The sequence below is a fragment of the Macrobrachium rosenbergii genome, chromosome 14 (assembly GCF_040412425.1).
Source record: "Macrobrachium rosenbergii isolate ZJJX-2024 chromosome 14, ASM4041242v1, whole genome shotgun sequence".
Taxonomy (NCBI): domain Eukaryota; kingdom Metazoa; phylum Arthropoda; class Malacostraca; order Decapoda; family Palaemonidae; genus Macrobrachium; species Macrobrachium rosenbergii.
The window spans coordinates 1,057,538-1,080,533 of record NC_089754.1 but is presented as its reverse complement, the minus strand read 5'-3'; the positions used below and the strand labels follow the sequence as shown (position 1 = coordinate 1,080,533).

Genomic DNA, 22,996 nt, shown 5'->3' with positions numbered 1-22,996 from the left:
AGTTCCTCTAGTCGACAGGACGCATGAAAACATATGCAAGTTATGTTCAGTAATAATAATAATAATAATAATAATAATAATAATAATAATAATAATAATAATAATAATAATAATAATAATGAAACCCTTGCCAATCCATACAGAAACTAAAATGAAAGTGAAAGTTAGTAAAATTGATGTTGCTATTGCTTTATGTTGTTTTCCTTCACAGTAAGGAACATAATTTATCAGCAGAGACTACGAAGAATATTGATCTACCAGACAAAAATAGGTCGTTAAAGAAAATATAATTACCAACAGATGAAAAACTCCATTCCCCCTTTTTTGTTAGTTTTTATAACTAAGATACCATCGTTAAAGAAAATATAATTACCAACAGATAACAAACTCCATTCCCCCTTTTTTGTTAGTTTTTATATCCAAGATACCATTCAAAATGCCAGGTTTTAATCGCATATAATTTAAATTATATGAAAACAAGATAATATATTCACTTTTGTTTGAATGTCCAGGTCTCCAGTTATGAAGACCTTTTAGTTATTAGGAAATTTCAACTGAATTAGAGAGTTGGTCAAGAAGAAGTGTCATTTGGCATAAGCTGTTCACCAAAGAAAAAAATATTGGCATTAAAAATTACTCATCGTGGCATGAGTCTTGAAATGGAGAAACAAATCCACACTTATTTATGTATCTTTCCTTCCTAGCAAGTCAAAAGTTTTTAAAATTATGTTTTGTTCAGCTAAGTATTGATAGTTTTCATATATTTTTACTTCAAGGCATCAATTGCTTCTAACGTTTTTGTCTCTTGTTCATCATCAGCATTTAAAACGTCCCATATTTAAAGCAATAATGAAATGTCTATGAGCGTATTAGGCACAAGATGTGGCTTTAGTGGGTGATGACTAATGCCAATATTGTACTTATACGTACATATATTAGAAAATAAATCTCTGCACAGAACTCCCGGGAATCTGTTCGATTCCCCTTTTGAAAAGGAGAATCGACCAGATTCCCAAAAGCTCTTTGTAGAGATTTATTTTTAAATATAGGTACGTATACATAACTAGATTGATTTCTCTAATATTGGGCATTTGTTATCTCCCACTAAAGGCCACATCTTGTGACTGATACGCTCATAGACATTTCATCATTGTTTTAAATAGAAGTTCTAAATGCTGATGATGAAGAGGATAGAAAAACGTTAGAAACAATTGATGCCTTCAAGTAAAAATATATGAAAACTATCAATGCACAGCCGAGCAAAACAATTTTAAACACCTGTGACTTGCCAGAAGGAAAGATTTTTGTTATTGGAAACTTACTGTCCTGGCCTGTATTTTGGTTTAGTCTCTAGGATTTGTAAAATTATACTGCATACTTGTCATATGTGAATAACGAAAGAAAATATCTTGTAGCGAGAATACCAAAGTTCTTATGTGTTCATAAACGATACAGTTACAAATAACTGACCTCGCAAGTACTTACATAGCATTTTTTACACTTAACAAATTACGCACTCTTCATTTCAGTTGCATTTTACATGTTTTTCAGTTCTTGTTTTTGAAATGTCAGCACGTTACCTGAAGAGGAGCTCTTTCTGGAAGGAACGCAGGTGTATTTGAGATTTTCCAGTTGCAAAATGCACATCCCACATTCTGTAGAAATTAATATGTGCCATCAATCAAACAGTGATTATTCACTTTGGAAAACTCACACAAAAACTCCCCTTCGAGTTCAACGAAATCACGAACGTTTCAAACGTTTGATTTTATTTATTATAAATGCATAGACATAAAAAGAATTTATTTTGTATAATCTCTAAGAAATTATATTTAAAATTAGGTTAAAACACTACCTCTCGTTTGGTAAAACGAATTTGAGATGCTTTCTAGCTTCACGGATTTCCAATGGCTGTCATTTTGCCAACATTTCGCTAGTTCAAGAAACACAGAAAAGGGTTCTTCAATAACTGCTGGTCCGCTGGTATATAGTGTTTTGCGTCGTGGCAAGCCACTTAGATGTCGTGAGTTCACGTCTCCCCAGGGCGATGAAAAATCACTGGCTCTGTATCATGATCAGTTACTGCTGCAGTGTGGCGTCTACGGTGGGAGAAGTATATCTTAGTTTAACCAGACCACTGAGCTGATTAACAGCTCTCCTATGGCTGGCCAGAAGGATTAGATTTATTTTATGTGGCTAAGAATCAACTGGTTACCTAGCAACGGGACCTACAGCTTATTGTGGAATCCGAACCATGACGAGAAATGAATTTCTATCACCAGAAGTAAATTCCTGTAATTCTTCATTGGCTGGTTGGAGAGCCGAACGCTGGGCCAACAGCGTGCTAGCCGAGGGAGGTTGAAACCAACATTCTTTGGAAGCTTCAATTTCAAGTCAATGACGCCTTTAGTGTACTTATTCAATGTGGATAGGTTTCAGCCACTGAAATAATAATAATAATAATAATGAAACTAAAAGACCTTGCGCATTGCTTACCGTGGGCGACCATCCCCTGGTCAAGTCGGCTGGGGCAATAGGAGCCAGGACGACTGGTGTTGCGTTGGTCAGGGCATCGTGGGTCAGAGTCCTTACCACCACAGTTACATTTGCAGCAACACCCACTTGACTCCACACTCGGTCACTCACCGCAAAGTGCAGCAGGTAACTGTTCCACAAAAGATGAACAAAGATTCTTCTCATTATTATTAAAACTAACATCATTCATAAGTCATAGCTTCAACCAATGCAATGATTTTTTATAATTTATTTAGGTCATAGAAGACAGCCACCCTGCAAAAATATTCTATCACATTAGCTTTATGACAAAACGCCTTTTTTTCTTTCATAAATTTACTCTGACTTTGTAAAGGCAAATATACCAGAATGCAGCTGCAAATATATATATATATATATATATATATATATATATATATATATATATATATATATATATATATATATATATATATATACATATATATTATATATGGAAATGACCATTTAAGACTTAATATTAGGTCACAGTGAATGTCAATGAATAAAATACCTCACGGAAAGTACAGGTTACAAACTACGTCTATTTTCGAGTGGGATCACAAGTTATTTTTCTTCACCATTGGTTTCAAGAGAATATTAATGCAGTGGGGTAGGTACACTCCTCAATCATAATATTGTCTGTCTCCACTGTTGCTTTCACCCAAATTGTTTGGCTTCAACGTCATTTTCACCCTAACATGAATGCTTATTATTATTATTATTATTATTTGAGGGGAGCAGACCCTCTTTCAGACAGGTCTTATTGAAAAGGATGGCTGTATTTTGCAAATTTATCTTATGCAGGATCTTTTCTATTTTCCTTATAATTTGCTTTTCAGGCTCAGCAATGTTGGCAGCAACTAGCCAAAATTCATATCAGAAAAGGACAGTGTGAGATGAGAGAAGTGTTTTTATTAAATTATTCATTAAAAAATCTGTAGATTTCTTCGTGGTCTCATTCGGTGGTTTGGACCTGGGTTCTTTTCTTATTTCTGGTTGTGGTACTGCCAACATGTTTCGACCAACTCGATGGCCATCCTCTGGACGTGTTGAAAAGGATCTGGAGAAACAAGGTGGTTGGGTCAGTATTTATAGGGGTCTTGATTGGTACTGAATTATGATTGGCTTCCTTGTGCAGGACTTCTCAGGTGGAGCCTCTTCTCCTGTGTTGATGTTCAGGGTTCTCAGATGCGGAATTTTGATTTGCTCACTCGCTATGGGGGTTGCTCGGTGCAGGTCTCCTGGTGGCCATGGGGAGGAAAAAGGTTTCCTGCGTAATGTTAAGGGTTGGTTTCTCTTTCCCAATGCGCAATACTTCCAGGAGGCGCAGGCGGCTGTGGTCCATAGTTTGGTCAGTTATTTCTATATTTGGGATTATGTCTTTTCATGTGATTCTCTGGTTATGGGCAGTCCTAGCATGGTTAAAGATGGCTCCCTCTATGAAATAGCAGGAAATCCTCTTGGAAAAACGCATGGTGGTCATGCTGATGTATGAGCCAAGGCATCCTTGGACGGGGCATGAGTATCGGTAGACCACATTGGTTTTCTTCAAGGGGTCCTGATGAGGGTGGCTGGATTGTTACGCATCACCAGGCTGCTTGTTTTATTTCCTTTTGTAGTAAATGACCAGATGATTATTCTTATTGGGGTCAATGGGACAGACATTATCCTCAGTGATGTTCTTGAGGGCACATATTTCTTTTTTTTTATATTTTTGATGGCATTGCCCTTCATGGAAGAGCTCTATGCTTTCAGGGATATTGGGCCGAGGTTCCTGCTGGTACCATTTATCAATGTTCATCTTGATAGACTCTTCTACATTTCAGTTTGGATGTCCATTGTCGACAGTGTGTGTCATTCCAAGAGGAACAGTGCTAGAGGGCCATCCTGACATAGGCGCTGATGGTGGAATGCTTATACCTCTTGGGGCACTCGCTCGCTCCATTCACACACATGCCCAGGTTTGTCAGCTTCGTGTGAACCTTTGTAGAAAATAAGGCCTTCCCTGCTCAACAAGGACATCACGGAAGGGGAGGCAGTGGTCTTGGGTGCATTTGATAGTGAAGCTGAGGCAGCTATGGTTGTGGAAAGCATGCCTCAGGTTCACAATTTCTTCTTGCGAATTGGCGCTGACAAAGGTGTCGTCAGTGTAGCGCACATACATCCTTGGCTAGTCTATGTTTTCAAAGACCCTATTGCTCCACAGTGCCCATATAGAAATTGGCAAAGAGGAATCCAAGGGGAGAACCCATCACTACCCTGTCAATCTGGGTGTACATATGGCCCCAGTGGTTGAAGAAAGGGGCCTTTTTGGTACATATTTCCAAGAGGGCGTAGAGGGCATGCTCAGGGATGTTCAGGGATTGGGTGGTGAGGTCCCTATACACAGTCCAAGATCATCTGGATGGTCCCATCGACAGGGACGTTGGTGAAGAGGGACTCCAGATCCATCGAAGCAATACATCCTCTTGGGGCTGTCACTCTTAGGGCCTCCGGGAACTCTGCTGATGACTTCAGGCTGTTAAACGGTGGCATTGAGCCTCTTGGTCAAATGGTATGTCGGGGCAGGAATCTGACTGATGATGTGGTGCAGGGGGTTATCTTGCTTGTTTGTTTTGACATTCCCATAGATGTACCGGAGGTCATAGTCTCCTGTGATTGGTGGTAGGTGAAGGATGTTAGAGGCAGTGTTGACCCTCTCTATCATCCTCTTCACCTCCTGCCTGATCCTGTCGACATGATTCTTAGTAATTCTTCAAAATTTGGTGCTGCCTGCCAGGATTTTGTCCAGTTTCTGATAGTATTTCTCGGTGTTTATGAGGACAAAAGCGCCAGTCTTGTCGACCCTACGAACGGTGATTTCCTCCCTCTCCCTCAACTGCTTTGCCACCCCTTGTTGGCTGAGGCCCTTACAGACCATGGCGACTACAAAAGAAACATCATCAACTGGTGCCTGAGGGAGGTGGCTAAGCTGGCAAGACCACCACTTTTTCTCTCATAAACACCGAGGAAGACCATCAGAAGTTAGATGGAATCCTGGGAGGCAGCACCAAATTTCAAAGAATTACTATGAACCCTGTCGACAAGATCAGGTGGGAGGTGAACAGGATCATAGAGATGATCAATGCTGCCTCTAATGCCCTTCACCCACAATCAATCACAGGAGACTATGACCTGGGGTACATCAATTGAAATGTCAAAACACACAAGTCAGGTAACCCCCTGCACCTCATCATCAGTCCTAACAAGAGGCTCAACACCATCCTAACTTTCCAGACAGCCACAGCCTGAAGTCATCAGCAGAGTTCCTGGCAACCCTAAAGAGTGATGTCCCCAGAGGATGTATTGCTTTGATAGATGTGGAATCCCTCTTCACCAACGTCCCTGTCGATGGGACCATCCAGATGATCTTGGACCTTGTGTATAGGGACCCTACTACCCAATCACTGAACATCCCTGAGCATGCCCTCTGAGCCCTCTTGGAAATATGTACCAAAAAGGCCCCTTTCCCAATCACCCCGGCCATATGTACACCCAGATCGATGGGGTGGCGATGGGTTCTCCCCTTGGAGTCCTCTTTGCCAATTTCTATATGGACACTGTGGAGCAAAGGGTCTTCAAAACACTGACCAGCCGAGGATGTACGTGTGAAAGAAGAAATCGAGAACCTGAGGCGTGCTTTCCACAACCATAGCTACCTCAGTTTCACCATCGAATGTAACTAAGACCGCTGCATCCCATTCCTTGACATCCTTGTAGAGCAGAGGGAAGCCTTAAACTCAACAAAAGTTCACATGAAGCCAAAAAACCTGGGCATGTGTATGAATGGAGCGAGCGAATGCCCCGTGAAGTATAAGCACTCCACCATCAGCGCCTATGTCAGCAGGGCCCTCTTGCACTGCTCCTCCTGGAATGACACATGAAGAAATGGAACTTGTAGCCCAGACCCTTGTCGACAATGGACATCCAAACCAAAATGTACAAGAGTCTATCAAGATGAACATCGATAAATGGTACCAGCAGAACCTCACCCTGATTTCCCTGAATGCATTGAGTTCTTCTATAAAGGGCAATTCCATCAAAAATATAAAAAGAAATATGAGCCCTCAAGAACATCATTGAGGATAATGTCTGTCCCACCGACCCCAGTAAGAATAATCATCTGGTCATTTACTACAAAAGGAAAAAACAAGCAGCCTGGTGATGTGTAACAATCCAGCCACCCCTCATCAGAACCCCTTGAAGAAAACCAATGTGGTCTACCGATACTCATGCTTGTACATCGGTATGACCACCATGCGTTTCTCCAAGATGATTTCCTGCTATGGCCAAGAGGGAGCCATCTTTAACCATGCCAGGACTGCCCATAACCAGAGAATCACAAGAACAGACATAATCCCAATTATAAGGAAAATATTTTTTAATGGAAAAATAAAACACTTGCTCATCTCACTCTGATCCTGTAAAAGGTAAATTTGCAAAATACAGCCATCCTTTTCAATATTATTATTATTATTATTATTATTATTATTATTATTATTATTATTATTATTATTATTATTTAGAAGATGAACCCTATTCCTATGGAACAAGCCCACAGGGACCACTGACTTGGCATTCAAGCTTCCAAAGAATATTAAGGTGTTCATTAGGAAGAAGTAAGATCATTTTTAAACCAAAGCATTGCCTGCCTTCGCTGAGTCTTTCCCCAAAACATGAAAGCACTTGAAATAAGTCCATTTTAAAACCACAATGCTGCCTATCTTTACTGGTTATAAAAGCCAAGCATAAATGAACACTAAATAAGACAAATTTTAAACCAGGGCATTAATTGTCTCAGTTGCTGGTTTCATCTGAGCATAAATGAGGTTAGGAGTAAGACGATCTTCAATCATGCTTACAGCCAACAGTGGTGCTACTTGAAAGTGACCGCGTGAATGGTAAGGCAACTTTTAAACCATAATATCGCCTATCCTGGGTGGTTTACTCAAGCATTAATCCAAGGAGGATCAAACAGCTTTTAACTAAACCATGAAGTAGTGGATTCCATTACAACTGCCCCTGAAATTCAATGACAGGTAGCAACAATTTGTTGGACTGCAAATATCTGTATTGGCTTATGAAATTGCCTGTAATTAAAAAATACCAAAAACCCTCTGCCTTTCTATTATTAAAATATGAGTAAAAAAAATAATAATAATAAATCTTATCATTTGATAGTCGCTGCTCTTGAAGACAGCTCACTTTGTCAACGGCAGAAAATTCAGCTGATTGCATTACCAAGTGAATATCAAAAAGGTTTTGCTCGGCATATTTATTAATCTTTCCTAACTTTCATTTGCTAAGTTATGCAAACCATATTGTATCTCCCTCTCCCCTTCCTTTCCTTTTCATAACACATGCAAAACAACTTCATAAGCATGGTACTGATGGTTTACCTTCCATTCCAAAATCTCATTTACGTACAGCATAACGACATCATACTATCGCATTAGTTACCTGGGCCAGTTTTGGGTTTCATGTATACCTATATATATATATATATATATATATATATATATATATATATATATATATATATATATATATATATATATATATATATATATATATATATATATATATATATATATATATATATATATATATATATATATATATATATGTATATATATACATATATATATACATATATATATATATATATATATATATATATATATATATATATATATATATATATATATATATATATATATATATATATATATATATATATATATATATATATATATATATAACATTTAGGATGAATATGTTATTTGGTTTTTTTAGCTAAGCAGTTTTCTTGAAGACATTCTGGGCAAAGGTAAATGGAAAAAGTGCCTATGTATTCAGCGAGTCAGTGCTGACGAAGGCCTAGCATCAGTATGGCTTCTCACGGAGACAAGGGAGCATCGTACCCTGGGCAATGTGCTGGCTATGCCACTGGAAGTGGTCAAGTTCCGGTTAGAGCATCCGTTTGTTCGCTTTCATGGGCATGTCATAAAAGGTGTGAATTTTTCAATTTGAGTACAGGTTAGACATTTCAGAGTTAGCTCTTTTTGTGCTCAGATCCGCTTTCCTAGAAGATTTTGTGACTGCTTGAGAAGTGAGCTGGAACTTTATTTTTGATAAAACGTGAATGGGTTTAATTAACTTTAACATGTACTGATTCTTTGAAGCAGTTACCATGCTGAATGTCTTTTCCCCATTTATTTTTTATCTCCTATGTCTCATTGATTTTTATTGATTCTGACTTTACCATGTTTAATTCTGTGCATTTCTCTTGGGGTTCGTAACGCGGGAAAACATCCCACATTTATTTTTCTCTGTTTCTGTTTTTAAAAGTTGTGGTTTTCCCTTTGTTTCCTCAGATGTATTGAATAGAGGTCAATATAAATGGAGGGGAATGTGACTTATCATGACTATGGTCACGTTGACTTATTTTGACTCTTCTGATGTAAAGACTCTGTTGGTAGATGCTGATAGCTCTATGTCATATTTCTTACTTGGTTAACTGGGTTAACAATTCTGGGATGTAGATGTTCCCATTTCATTCCTATGTTGATTCCAATCTACTTGCCATGTTAGATAACTGAATAAATTATATTTTTGGTAGTTATGTTTTTGCTGTTCTTCCTTAGTTCAGTTAGTGACTTAGATAACGAGAGAGAGAGAGAGAGAGAGAGAGAGAGAGAGAGAGAGAGAGAGAGAGAGAGAGAGAGAGAGAGAGTTGACAAGTGATAGAGAATGTGCTGACCCAGTATGCAGGCTGGCCATTACCACTGGGGACTCTTTGAGATATAAGTTGATCTGACATTGTTCTTAAACAGGTGTGGAAGGAGGTTATGACTCTATCTGACTTGTATAATAAGGCATAGTATATGATATATATATATACATATATATATATATATATATATATATATATATATATATATATATATATATATATATATATATATATATATATATATTATATATAATGTATGTATATATATATATATATATATTTTTATAAATATTACTGCTGTTCAGCCCTCATGTATTTAGAGAAAGTGGAATATTAGTCCGATTCAATTGACAGAGAACATCTCTGCCCCGTAGGCTAGGCAATCCAAAAATAACAATCACCGTGAGTAGACAAATGGCGCATAGGCTGGAAAGTTTGTAAACAAAATATGCTAGGCATTAGGACCTAAGCCTCAGAGAGGGTTAACGCCAATGACCCCAGTTATGGTGTGGCTCCTTAAGCTTTATTCTTATGCATTCGACTTGCATGCCTTTGTCAAGGTCGATTGTCTGGGCGGTAAGCCTCATCTGGCGGAACGGCTTAGTCGGGTCAGAGAGATTCCAGCCGTCGCTGAACCAGGGTGACACTGCGCGTGCCCGAACGATATTCTCTTTGTTCTTTATTACTTTTCCTCCTACGCCTAACTTAATTAAAGTGAATTGGGAAGACTGCCAGAATACGACCGAGGTCCTCGCTTACATATGATCGGACATTCACTGTAAGTCCGATTCTTGTTGAAGTCAGCGATTGACTAGTACTTTTCTTGTATTTCACATTTTTCCTTTGTTTTCTTCCTTCAGCCACCACTTAGGTATATGTGTTTACAAAGTCTAGATTGGCTTCTAATTATATTGTTAGCTTCTAACCCCGTTAGTTCCAGTAAAATACTCTAGGATTTAGGGTAAGCAAAATCAGGTTAAATCTCGATGCTTTTTGTATGCCTCATGTCCAATGTTTGGAAGAACTGCTATGCTAAAATCAAATTCATCTTTAAATATTCTTTGTTACAAGCTAATAACTTAACTGGCGACCTTGCCACTAACGCCTGTCTTTGAGGTTAACTTTTGGCTTCGCGACAGGTTACGCGGTAATCTTGGTTTGCAGGGTCAGAAAATATCACGTGAATTGAATAATACATGATCAACCAAGATCTCACATCTGCACATTGGCGACTCATGAGAATCTAAAGTACATTTTAGAGAAAGAATCTGGAGAAAAAGGAAATTAAAATTACACCTAAAATAAAAGTCAGATATCGAACTCATTTATTCTTCCAAACAAGGAACGAGGCATAATAATAAGCAGTAAAGAGAATGTTAGGCCAAGTGTAGTGAGAATTAGCTGTAGGTAAGAAGTGTGCGAATTGAGCAGAGCTCATAATTTATAACGTTTAAGACAAGGACACAACAATGTGTTCGATCGCGGAGTCAAGTCGCTCAAGTAACGACCAAAGCGCTTCTAACGCTGAGCCCAGTCTATACACAAAGTAACAGAAATCGTGGTCGGCAATTCGGACGTTATTGTTTGCATATAGCGGGAATCATTCAAAACCGAGTCAGTGAAGTAGCAATCGAACTGAAATAGTAACTTTACAATAAAGGTACCGTTCAACAACGTAAATTTACGCAGGCAGGCTAGTATTTCTTTTCATTCTTGTTTAATGTCCGTGAGAATATCGGCGTAACAAAAGACAAAGTTGTTTGGTAATTTTTGTTTTCCATCCTTAACGAAACGCTATGCATGATTGGTATATTTAAAAGTAAAATCTGGATAATTGCATTTGTTGGGCGTTGTTTTGAATTTGTTTGAAAAAGAAAATACCGCCATCTTGATTCTCCGCCGTGTTCGCGTTGTTTTGAAATTGTTCGAACTATTTGTGAGAGAACGGCCATTTTGGTGTTCCTTCGCCGCCCGAGGTTGTTTTGAAATTTAGGCCTAACGGGACTTTTCCGCCATCTTAAGACCTTGTTATTGTCATCCGCTGTCGTGACTAGTCTGCCCGAGCCACTCTTGGGGGTCATTTTTTTTTTTTTTTGCTTTTCGTAGCGAACCCACCTCCTAATATCTTAGCTAGGAAAAAAACAAAAGACAATTTAGGCAGGGAAAGATAGGCCTTAGTTAGGAGTACCATAACAAGTTCCTACGAATACCTACTATAAAAAGCATATAAAGAGAATTTAAAATTTTACGATAAACTTATCGCTGCCCCCAGGAAAATTAAGATAATAAAGTAATCCCTATGAAGCCAAGACGACGCATCTATATCATTTTATTAAGATCCATGCCACAGCATGATAAAATCTTGTTTACATGTTCTCAAGCAGTAAGAAATTCATTGATTGAAAATCTCTCTCTCTCTCTCTCTCTCTCGTCATTCAAGTAAGCATTCCTAACTCTAAGTGTACGTGACCCTTCAAAGAAAGAACGGCCGACACTAGGCTAATTAATTCGAATACAATAAGCCAAATAAAAAGAAACACCTCTGTCCTACAAATAGATGAGGACAAGTTAAGAGTAATTACTGATACAGTGATAAACTGTTTGCCGCAGTGAGGCTTGCCATCCAGACCGAAGCAAACCAGCAGTTTTCACCTCTGAAAAAGAGTACAGCACTGGGGCCGGTACTGGGACCAGCCACTCACGAGGATCTTAAAGAAAAAAAAAAAACCCAAACTCACTCTTCTTATTCCACACAGTACAATAATTTGCAGCACTGTCATCACTTGAATAGCTTACTTCTCTCTCTCTCTTTTACCTTCCCTTTCTCTCATTCGATTGTTGCACTCTGCAGGGGGTGTAGAGTGCCTTTCCTCCCATATAGCCTAGTTGGACTCCAGTAGAGGGTCCCTAGGAACACATTGGCACCATAAGTGCCACTAAAGAAAACAAAAGGAACACAGAAGAGAAGGTTCTTCTGAACCTAACCTGCACCAGTGCCTTGAACATTGAGTGCCACCAGTGTGACCTGTACACGGCACACCTGAACTATCCAGTGCCACCTTGAAAGGGTGCCACGTCATTGAAGAGACATTTCTGCTGCCCAGCACGCCCCAGTCGATTCGGTTAGACGCCCTTCCCACCAGAACCATGGCAGCAGAGCATTATAAACTTTCCTGGGGCTGGGGATTTGCGGCAGGTCTCACCGGCTCGGAACTTACCACCTGCTAAGGAGCAAGTGGACGACTTGGCTAAGCGGGAGAAGGAAGAAAGACTCTGAGCAGAGGAAGTATGAAGCCGAACGAAGGCAATATGTAAAGAGGGAAGAGAAGAAAGAAGGAGACAGCATGAGTTAGCCTGCAGGAAACTGGAGTTAGCCCCAAAGGAGAAGGGAGCTCGAGCTTGAGAGAGCGAAAATGGAGAACGCCGGGCTATGGCTAGCCATCAAGCCTCCAGTCCTACACCTGCTGCATCAAACGCCCAATTTCGAGCATCAATTCTGTCCCCAAGTGGACTGGAGGACGAGCCAGAAGCATGGCTGGAGGAGACCGAGGCTCTTTTTCGATAACTACAGCACCACGGAGACAGAGAGAGCCTTAATACTAGCCAAGCATATGGAGGGAAAAGTTGGCAGCCGCTTCACTGGAGAAGCCAGAGAGGCAACATGGCGTGAAGTTCAGAGAGAGTCATTACTAAGGTCATGAGATAACCCCAGAAAATGGAGACAACGGTTCCCAGGTCTTGCCAAGGAAGTCGGCTGGTCTTGGACGGAATGGGCATGTCACAAAACCCAGTCCGGTACGCGCTGGTTCGACTTTTGGCCTTACCACAACGAGGATCTCTTCAATCGACCATGCTAGAATATCTTTCCAATGTGTGCCAGGTTGCCCTGCGGTATATCTTAACGATAAGCAGCCCACACTTATGGAAGCTTGTCGATGGCTGATTCGTGGGAAACCTTCAATCAGTCGCATAGCACCTCTCAGAAGCTTAATCGTCCCTCCGCCTACCTCTCGAACTCCACTCGCCCGAGGAATGGACTGCCTAAGGCAAGACCATATGCAACCATTGCAAGAAGGGGGGCATGCTGAATCGGAGTGCAGATATAAGCTTGGCACTAGCAAGTTGTACCACCTGGCGGCACCCAGAGACAGGCCACATCCCTCCTCCGTCTCGCAAGCCGCCGCAAAGCCTCCCCCCACGGCGGGAAGCTCGGCACCGCAAAGGGGTTCCTGCAGGGACTGTGGCCAACTCGGCCACTGGAATGCCCGGGCCCCTACCTGCCCCAAGTACCATATGAAGACTGTGGGGCTTCCACACGCCCAACCCCCACCGGAATGGGCCACCGAGGGATTTTCCGCTTGCTGGTAGCGGCTTCCAGCCCCGAAGGACATGCTCTCTCTCTAGACAGGAGCAGATGTCAGCCTCATTGCCCATCACCAGGTACCAGCCGGCGAGAAATACGGGAGGATGAGGTTGGACCAGGATGGGTCGAGGGAAAATCAGCTGACATTCCCACCAGACAGCTCCAAGTGAACACCCCTGGGGCCCCAAGGAGCACCCACTAGGGGTGGTCAGTCCATAGCTGAAGGTTGCACCCATTGATTGGGAGGAACCTAATGTGGCCGCCTCCCAAGTCGCGTCTCTACGCATGGTCGCACCTGTTAACGCCGAAGTCACCCTCTCCACCGGCCGCTACCAGGAGGGACCCTCCACCCAAGACATAGAGTTGCAGCATCCTGGCTGCAGGAGGCCCCCATACCAAAGGAGGAGGGCCATCCCACCCCCGGGGTGAGCACCCTAATGATCACGGGAGCGGCCGCCCAAGTGCCGGAGTTAAAGAGGTCGCAACTCATAGCGGCGCAGCATGAGGATGAGGAGCTCCTACCATTAAGAGAAGGGGCCTTCACCCAGGAGGAGCAGTTTAGGGACCTGACAAAAGCCGGCTATCTCCTAGAGGATAACGTCCTATTCGGGAAGCCGGGGACGGAAGACCCGCGGCGTTATCCATCGAGTGGGTGGTTGTGCCTCGAAACTACAGGCCCATCGAGCTAACTGGCCCATGACGGGCTGGGAGGCCACTGAGTCAACCGCACCGCTTAAATTGCTGGAGGGGAGGTTTTATTGGGCCCGGATGGCGGAGGTTCAGAAAACCTATGTCAGCCCCGCCCTCCTGCCAGATCGCTGAAAACCAAACGAAGTGGTCCCCAAGGCCCCCTACAGAACATACCTCTTGTTGGTGTCCTTCCAAGACGTGGTGATTCTCACACTCGGGAGGGGCGGAAAGACGAAGACGGAAACACCTATGTCCTCTCCATCATCGATCGTTCACCAGGTATCCCGAGGCGATACCCGTATGCAGCACCACAGCTCCAAGAACGCGGTCAAGGCTTTGATCCGTTCCTTCTGCCAGTTCGTTCCCGCCACGGTCCAGAGCCGCGAAGGCCGTGCATTTTACGTCAAGGAGTTTGAGACGCCATGGCTACCCACGGGTCACCATCTCCACTGACTCCATACCAATTCTCGAGAGCCAAGGATAATAGAGCGCTTCTATCAGACGCCGAAATTACCTCTCTCCTCTTAGCAGAGGAAAATGGGTCGAGCTGGGAAGAGAATCTGCCTTACGCCTTATTCGCCATCCGCCAGGCTCCTTCGGAAACCCTGGGGTATAGCCCGTTTGAGCTCCTATTTGCCCACTCCACCAGGGGCCCCCTGGACATCTTGTGGCACGAGGCCTGGGCAGAACCGAGAAAGCCGCATGGGCAGAAAATCTTCCCCGCATACAGCGAAATTTGAAGGCCGCCTGGGCCATCGCTCAAGCGCACGAGGCAGCCTCCCAAGAGCGGGTCAAGATCCGAGTGGACAAGGAGGCCAGGTCTCGGAGCTTCGAGATAGGAGACCAGGTCCTAGTGCTGCGCCTAGGCGCCACCCGTCCCTTGGAGACCCAGTTCACAGGACCCCACCGAGTACTAGCCAAGAGGGGACAACTAAATTACCTGATCGATCATGGCAAGAGAAGGGCCATGCATACACATTAATCTTTCTGAAGCCCTTCAAGAGCGAAAAGCACCTCAGGAAACCCCTGGAGCTTCCAGCTTGGTGACTCACCATAGGGCTGGTCGAGGGCTCCTCTGCCGAGACCAACTCAAGTGCTGGCTAACTCGCTGTCATCACCCCTGGCTTGGATGAAACCAGGCGTAAGGACGCTGGGACTCTTTCTGGAAAGTACCCCAAGTTGTCCGATGAGCTGGGTCACCTCCATGGTCAAGCACACCATCCACTTGGGAGTGACTTGCGAGGCCCATCGCAGTTTCACACAAGGCAAACCCTGGAGGTGCCCAGCTTCTGACTGGGATTAATCGAGAAGAGCTGAGTTGCTGGTCTTCGCCAGTGTGCTGGTGGCCAAGGAGGGGGCGGAGATAGGCTATGCATCGATTTCAGGAAACTGAATGCGGTCACCAAGCCTGAACTATACCTCTGCCACGATAGAGGTGTGTCTGGACAGCATCGCCAAGCCCCTTCTCAGCAAAATCATTCTGGAGAAGGGTTGCCGCGCGCCGCTTTAGTCCGAGTCGGTGACCTCACCGCCTTTACAACACCTCGGTCATTACCAGCCATTGGCGCTGTTCGACTCAAGAATGCGCCCAGTTGCTTCCAGCGTCTCATGAATGAGGTCCTGGCCGGCATTCCCAACTGTGTGGTGTATCTTGATGATATTGTCATCTTTGCTCGGACCTGGGAAGAGCACCAGCGAGTCCTGGAAGAAGTTCTAGAAGCACCACGCAGGGCCAACCTCGAGTAACCAGCAGCGTTGCCAGTGGCAGAGTATTTGGGCCAGCATTGTCGGGAACGGACATCTCAGACCAAGGATGCCAATATCCAGGCTATCAGAGAAATGTCATACCCCACCACGAACGGGAGGCCCAGGAGGTTCCTGGGAATGGTTCAGCATTTCAGGCGCTTTATCCCAAACTCCCGGAGGCCGCTGCCCCATCACTCAGCCACCGGGAACCAGAGTCTGGTGCACGCCCGAGTGCAAGAAAGCCTATGACCGCCTCAAGGAAGTAATTATTTCAGTAAACCGGTGCTCAGAACACCGGACTATGATAAACCCTTCATCTAGCCGATGATGTCGAGTAGGAGCCGTCCGTTCCAGGGCACCAAATGCACCACCGTTGCTACTACTCCAAGAAGCTAAACCCGGCCCAGACGAGGCATACAGCACAATCGAGAATAGGAGCTGCTGGGGCTGGTCCTGGCACAACATTGAGGCGTATCATGCGGACCACCAATTCCCGCTAACAGTACTCACGGACCATAATCCCCTCACATACCTCACCAACTTTAGAAACCAAAATAAGAGACTGATGAGGTGGTGTTTGGATCTCCAAGACTATAACTGACCATCCATATATGGGGTACAGACAATAAAATTGCCGACGTAAAATCCAGGCACTAGTGCCCTCTCTCGGCACAGTGCCCTAACATCTACATATCCGGTCCCTTGCCCAGAGAAGGTAGCCAGTGTGATCTCTTCCTTTATTTGTACCTAGCCTAGGCCACTTTAAAGTACGGTACATCAATTGCTAACCTGTTCCTTCCACTTACCACCGAGCCACAGTAATCATGTAAGTAGCATAACCAATTTCAGTAATCCAACTATTGTGAAACGAGCCACGATGCTCGTGACACGCATGGCCCAAGACCTCAGTGAGGCACCCATTTATCAGTAAAGGAGGCAACCCTCAAGAATTAACTATGTAAATTTAATTGTATTAAACATAAACCATGTTGTAATTTAGTTAGAATATTAATCCTTATGTTGGTGCTACGGTTTGCTGGGATAGGTTAGGTTAGGGAATATCATAGAATGTACCACTAGGCTAGGTCTAAACACATCTTGATTGTAGGTAGTTTATAATAACCGTGAGCACCTTCTAGTACCATTAGAATTAGGTTAAGTAGGATTATAGCTCATGTCCTATCTAGGTTAGGTAGTTCTGTAGCTAGGCAGGCCAACCAGGACTAATCTGCTCAGTGAAGGAGAGTAACCTACGAGAGGCGAACATTATTTATATAGACCTTCACTGAAAAGGGAGCATGCCTTCTATAGGGGAGCTTTTATAAATATTACTGCTAACGCCTCGGCGTATTTAGGTGGAATACAGTCCGATTCAATTCCTCTATTGAGAACATCTCTGCCCCGCCGTGGCTAGGCAATTCAAAAAGAACAATCAACGTGAGTAGACAAATGGCGCATAGGCTTGGAAAGCCAGAAACAAAATATGCTAGGCATTAGACCAGGGACCTAAGCCTCAGAGAGGGTTAACGCTCAATGACCCCTAGTTATGGTGGCCCTTAAGCTTTATTCTATGCATTCGACGATGCCTTTGTCAAGGTCGGATTGCCCGGGGCGGTATAAGCCCTCATCTGGCGGGAACGAAGCGAGGTCGGGCCGAGATTCCAGCTAGTCGCTGAACCAGGTGACGCTAAGCGTATGCGTTCCGAACGATATTCTTGTTCTTATTAGCCTTCCGTCGCTCAACTTAATTAGTGAATTGGGAAGACTGCCAGAACTACGACTCCTGAGGTCCTCGTTTGCGAGCGACTGACATTCAATGTAAGTCCGATTTTGTTGAAGCTTCGCGATTGATCAGTACTTTTCTGTATTTATTTTTTCCTTTGTTTTCTTCCTTCAGCCACCACTTAGGTATATGTGTTTGTATAAAAGTCTAGATTAAGCCTAATTATTATATTGTTAGTCAACTTACATATTCCAGCAAATACCAGATTTAGGTAAGCAAAAATCAGGTTAAATTCTCGTATGCTTTTGTATGCCTCAAGGTCTCAATGTTTGGAAGAACCCGCTTAAAATCAAATTCATCTCTAAATATTCTGTTAGGCATGAGAATAAACCTCAACTGGCGACCTTGGCTAATTAACATCTGTCTTTTGAGGTTAACTTCAGGCTTCAAGTGACAGGTTACGTAATCTTGGTTTGCAGGGCCAGTAAAAAATTACGTGAATTGACATACATGATCAACCAAGACCTCACACGTAATAATATATATATATATATATATATGTATATATATATATATATGTATATATATATATGTATATATATATATATATGTATATATATATATATATATATATATATATATATATATATATATATATATATATATTATATATATATATATATATATATATATATATATATATATATATATATATATATATATATATATATATATATATATATATATATATATATATATATATATATACATGGCAGTGATAAAATGGTTGATAAAGGTGAAGGGATGAATCAGAGACTTTCAGGAGATATCTTCATGTGAGAAGGATAAATGATGACAGGTTCATGAAAAAAGTGTAGCACTTAACAGTGCTAAAAGAGATGGGGTAGCAAAGAACTCAAGCCGCGCTTGATAGATGCAGTGGCAGGTGCCGGAAAAGAAGGTCTATAAAATCCAGAAAGCGCGAGCATTGATCAATGCAGTTTGTGCAGGTTTCGATGCACTATTGATGATCGTTCTATGTAGTTGTCCGAAGTGGTTAATATTACGGAGGTTTTCTGTACAGCGGTTTCATCCGCCAGAACGACCGTTGTCTTGCTTAGAGCCTCGGGGGTAATGCTTTACTTAGGGTAACCGCTTCCAATACGTGTATGCATATATGTACTGCATACACGAAATACGTAAGTTCAACTGCGAAGTTGTTCTTCGAGTCGCGTTCTACAGTCCCGTGAGAGTTTTTTCTAAAGTAGGACTATGAGGTTGTTTTACTGCAGTCAAGAAACCTAAGTGAACCTTTAAGAGGACTGAGTGGGTTTAACGTTTCCTCCGAGATTCAAGTTTTCCTCATTGTACGTGGCTGAATACTTCACTGGATATTGAACTGAATCTGAGAAGTCTACTTATCTTTGTAACAAAAATCTCTTTTGAGGGGAGGGCGATTTCTTTGCCCTTCCACGATATTTAAATGTACATTTTACTCTGTCATAGTTGATGACAAAATACCAGGTCACTATTATTGAGATTGTGACTATCGCTTCTCAATAATAACACAAATGTTGAGCATTTAAACTAATCATCTAAAATGCACATTCTAATAATTTCCAAAACATTTTATTCATGTTGCTTACATTTCTTCAGGCATGATAATACACACTCATGAATCATATCTCAGTAAAGAAGGCTGAAAATTTGATTATACGGAGTGTAGAGGAAATCTGATTTGATTGTCTGCTAAATGGGCTCTTGAAAAACTTGCCATGACAGTACAGAATTCACTGTCAACAAAAATACTAATAAAAACAATGTAAAAGAGGTGAATGCTCAACACTGATTCACCAAGGGATATTATTGTTGCAGCACGATCAAATCACGCCTTACAAAAACAGTTCAATAAGTTTCTTAAATAGAGCAGGTGATAATACGAAAAATTATAGTGCAAGGGGGTGAATGCTCTCTCATTAAAATGTAAATGGAAATGAGAACATTTGCCAGGGTTGCCATTGTAGGGCACACAACTATACACGATTATGTGACAAATAAAATGAAATAACATCCGCTCAGAAATTCAAAGGAATAATAATTTCATGCATTTGCCATCCTAGACATTATCCAGGTTAATCCATTTTAAATAAATATTAGAGAACATGCTGGAAAATCGAAGCGTGGCTTGAGTCACTCAGAAGGCCATTGGGAAGCCTAGTAGATAGAGCGATAAAACAGTTAAATGATTTCACAAAACAATAGAACTAAGTAAAATAAAAAAGGATAATTAAAAGCTGGCTAAATTATGATCTTGAGTTTTTTACACCAAGTCATAACAAACTGAGAAAAAATACCAGTTTAGAGGTACCGATTTGGCTCAAAGAAACAGAGTTTTGTAAAAGAGTTCAAGAAGCTGCATAATTGCAGGAAGACAAATGAGTAAATGTGATGTCATAATTTATAAGAGATTTTGTCAGATTAAGAGAGGAAGAGCAGCTGATCAGACTGAGAGCAGATCATTGACTCCTCTGGTAATGGTTTTGGAAATGGACAAGTGAAACACGAGATGTACTGGTATGGACGATAATGAGATAAAGAGCAAAATAAAAATGATGGAATTTGGTGGAAGTTAGTGTAAACGAATAGTGAGCACTCAGTCACGTTGACAACACTCTAGAGCTGGAATACACAGCTAAACACCAAAAAGTACACAGAAGACACTCTTACACTAAAGTTGCTGAGGCAAAGTGTTTACGTTGCTGAACATAGCTTAAGCATAACTGGAATTGGGGTAAGTGGTGACAAGTTGGGATGGTTTGGTCATGTGGGGAAAAATGGAGGGTGATAGGCTGTTGAACAGTATAATTCAGAAGTGTCAGGAAGCAAAAGAAAAAAAAAACATGATATCGTATAAATGAAACAACAGAGAATGAAAGATCGAGAATGCATGCAGGATAATGAGGCGAATGGCACAGTGTGGATTCTAGTCCTTACGTATTTTGACGTGCTGCTGGTAAGCCTTTTTTTATGTATGTACATTAAGTGGCAAATTTCGTTATTGCTTATACATGCACACATGCACACACACACACACACACACACACATATATATATATGAAATTTTTTCACACTGATTTATATATATTCATGAAGCTACAAATGTCGCTTAATATCCAGTTCATGGTTAATGCCGAAGCCAAGTACGATTTCCCCGCTCTCGACGGGTAAATAAGCACGGCAGATTCGGCATTAGCTTATACCTCCCTTGGTGGCTCAGTGGTTTGACCGTCGCATGGAGTCGCTGGAAGTTACCGTGTCGAGGGGTCGAGACCCCGCGGTTCCGGTCCATTTATCACTTTAAAAATTCCCCTTCAGCGTTAATTCCCCATCGGGGATATTCCGAAAGCTGCGTGAATTGGGACATTAAGCTTCATGAATATATATATATATATATATACTATATATATATATAACCATGATACATGACCATGGAACAGCTCGTCACGTGGCGAAAGGACGCAGACCACTTTAACACTTTCTAGTCATGAATTGGGAATTATTGCGGCATATCCACTAAATCCTCTGCTCGTGGATGCATGCAGGTGATGGTACCGAAACTGAGACTTACCTTCCTTCTCGCACTTGACTGGAAGCAAAAATGGAGCCGTCGTCGGCCTTCAGTGTGAACAGGGGATGAGGCTTCCCAGCCCATCGGAAGGTCTTGTCACCAATGTCCCAGTCGTCTGGGTCCTCAACGTAAACGCGACCTAAGGGCGCTTCTGATCCGCTGCCCTGCGGAAGAAACAATAATTGCTTTACGAAACTGAATAAGTAAATATCTGAATTATAACATTATATAAATATATATATATATATATATATATATATAAAATATATATATATATATATATATATATATATATATATATATGTATATATGTATATATATATATATATATATATATATATATATATATATATATATATATATATATATATATATATATATATATATATATATATGTGTGTGTGTGTGTGTGTGTGATTTTAAATTACGAAAAGGCAAAAACGTGATGATTACACAAAGTTACAGTCACGAAGTAAAACAATTGGGAAAAGGGAACTTTTTCATTTTAAATTTAGTATTCATAAGAAAACGACAAGTAATTTAACATATGTACACTATCATTCAGGGCATCATATAAATATTAAAATTTCAGTTTTTTTATCAGTATTTCTTCGAGCCTTGCGAATAGTCAGTCCTGAGTTCTTAGATCAAGAATTCCAAAACATAAGAAGAATAGGAAGAGATCTATGCTATCCAACACACATTATGGATATTTGTTCTAATAAACCTATAAAGACCTTCTATGAAACATCAGAAAGGAAAAAAGTGTCCTCAAACACTCTTTGTTTGACATGTTTTATTGGATTTGAAGCTGTAAAAGCTTTTTTGAAATTATTTAATACAAATGCATCCTTCACATATAATAATATAAAAACATACTTATAATAAATAGCCCCTAAAAGGATAGCAATATTGTATACAAAATTCCTTGTGTGGCTTTGATTTATTTTATTTAGGTCAGACCAGTAGAGAATTAGATACCAGATTAAAACAACACAAATATTCAATAAGAACCTGTTATAATAATGATGCTCTATTTTTGCATCTAAGTGAAAAGTCCCACAGAATAAATTGGACGCAAAGCAGTGTAATACTATGAAGCAATTAAACTATTTCCAGGAGCTTGTTGGAATCCATTTTGATTTAGTTGACCTGGGAGAAGAACCTAAATTTAAGCCAAGGATTATTTTCTTATGATCGTGTAATAAAACATATGTTCCATAAGGATTAGAAAGACAGAATAGAGAGGATTACAAATAGGTAGATTTCAATGTTAATCCATTGACTGTTCTGTGACCTCCCAACCTTCTTGTATTCCCCTAGGACTTATACCCATCATTTATATAGGCCCTTGTTTCTGTATATCTCTAGTTGCTGTGACCATGTCTTGGTAATAAAACAAAAGTACTTAGCATCTCCACTGTTTCACTTTCCTTCATGGCTGTAACTTTCTCAGGTGTTCAAAAGAATAACAGGAATTAAAAGCTGACTGGTTTGTTTACATAATACATCTTCAATAGCACTATCAAACAGTGG

The 22,996-nt window shown here is 41.3% G+C and overlaps 1 pseudogene; it reads right to left on the bottom strand.

Moving 5' to 3' along the window:
• LOC136845685 (neural-cadherin-like) overlaps positions 1-22,996 on the bottom strand; it is a 94,598-nt pseudogene that overhangs the window by 28,288 nt on the left and 43,314 nt on the right.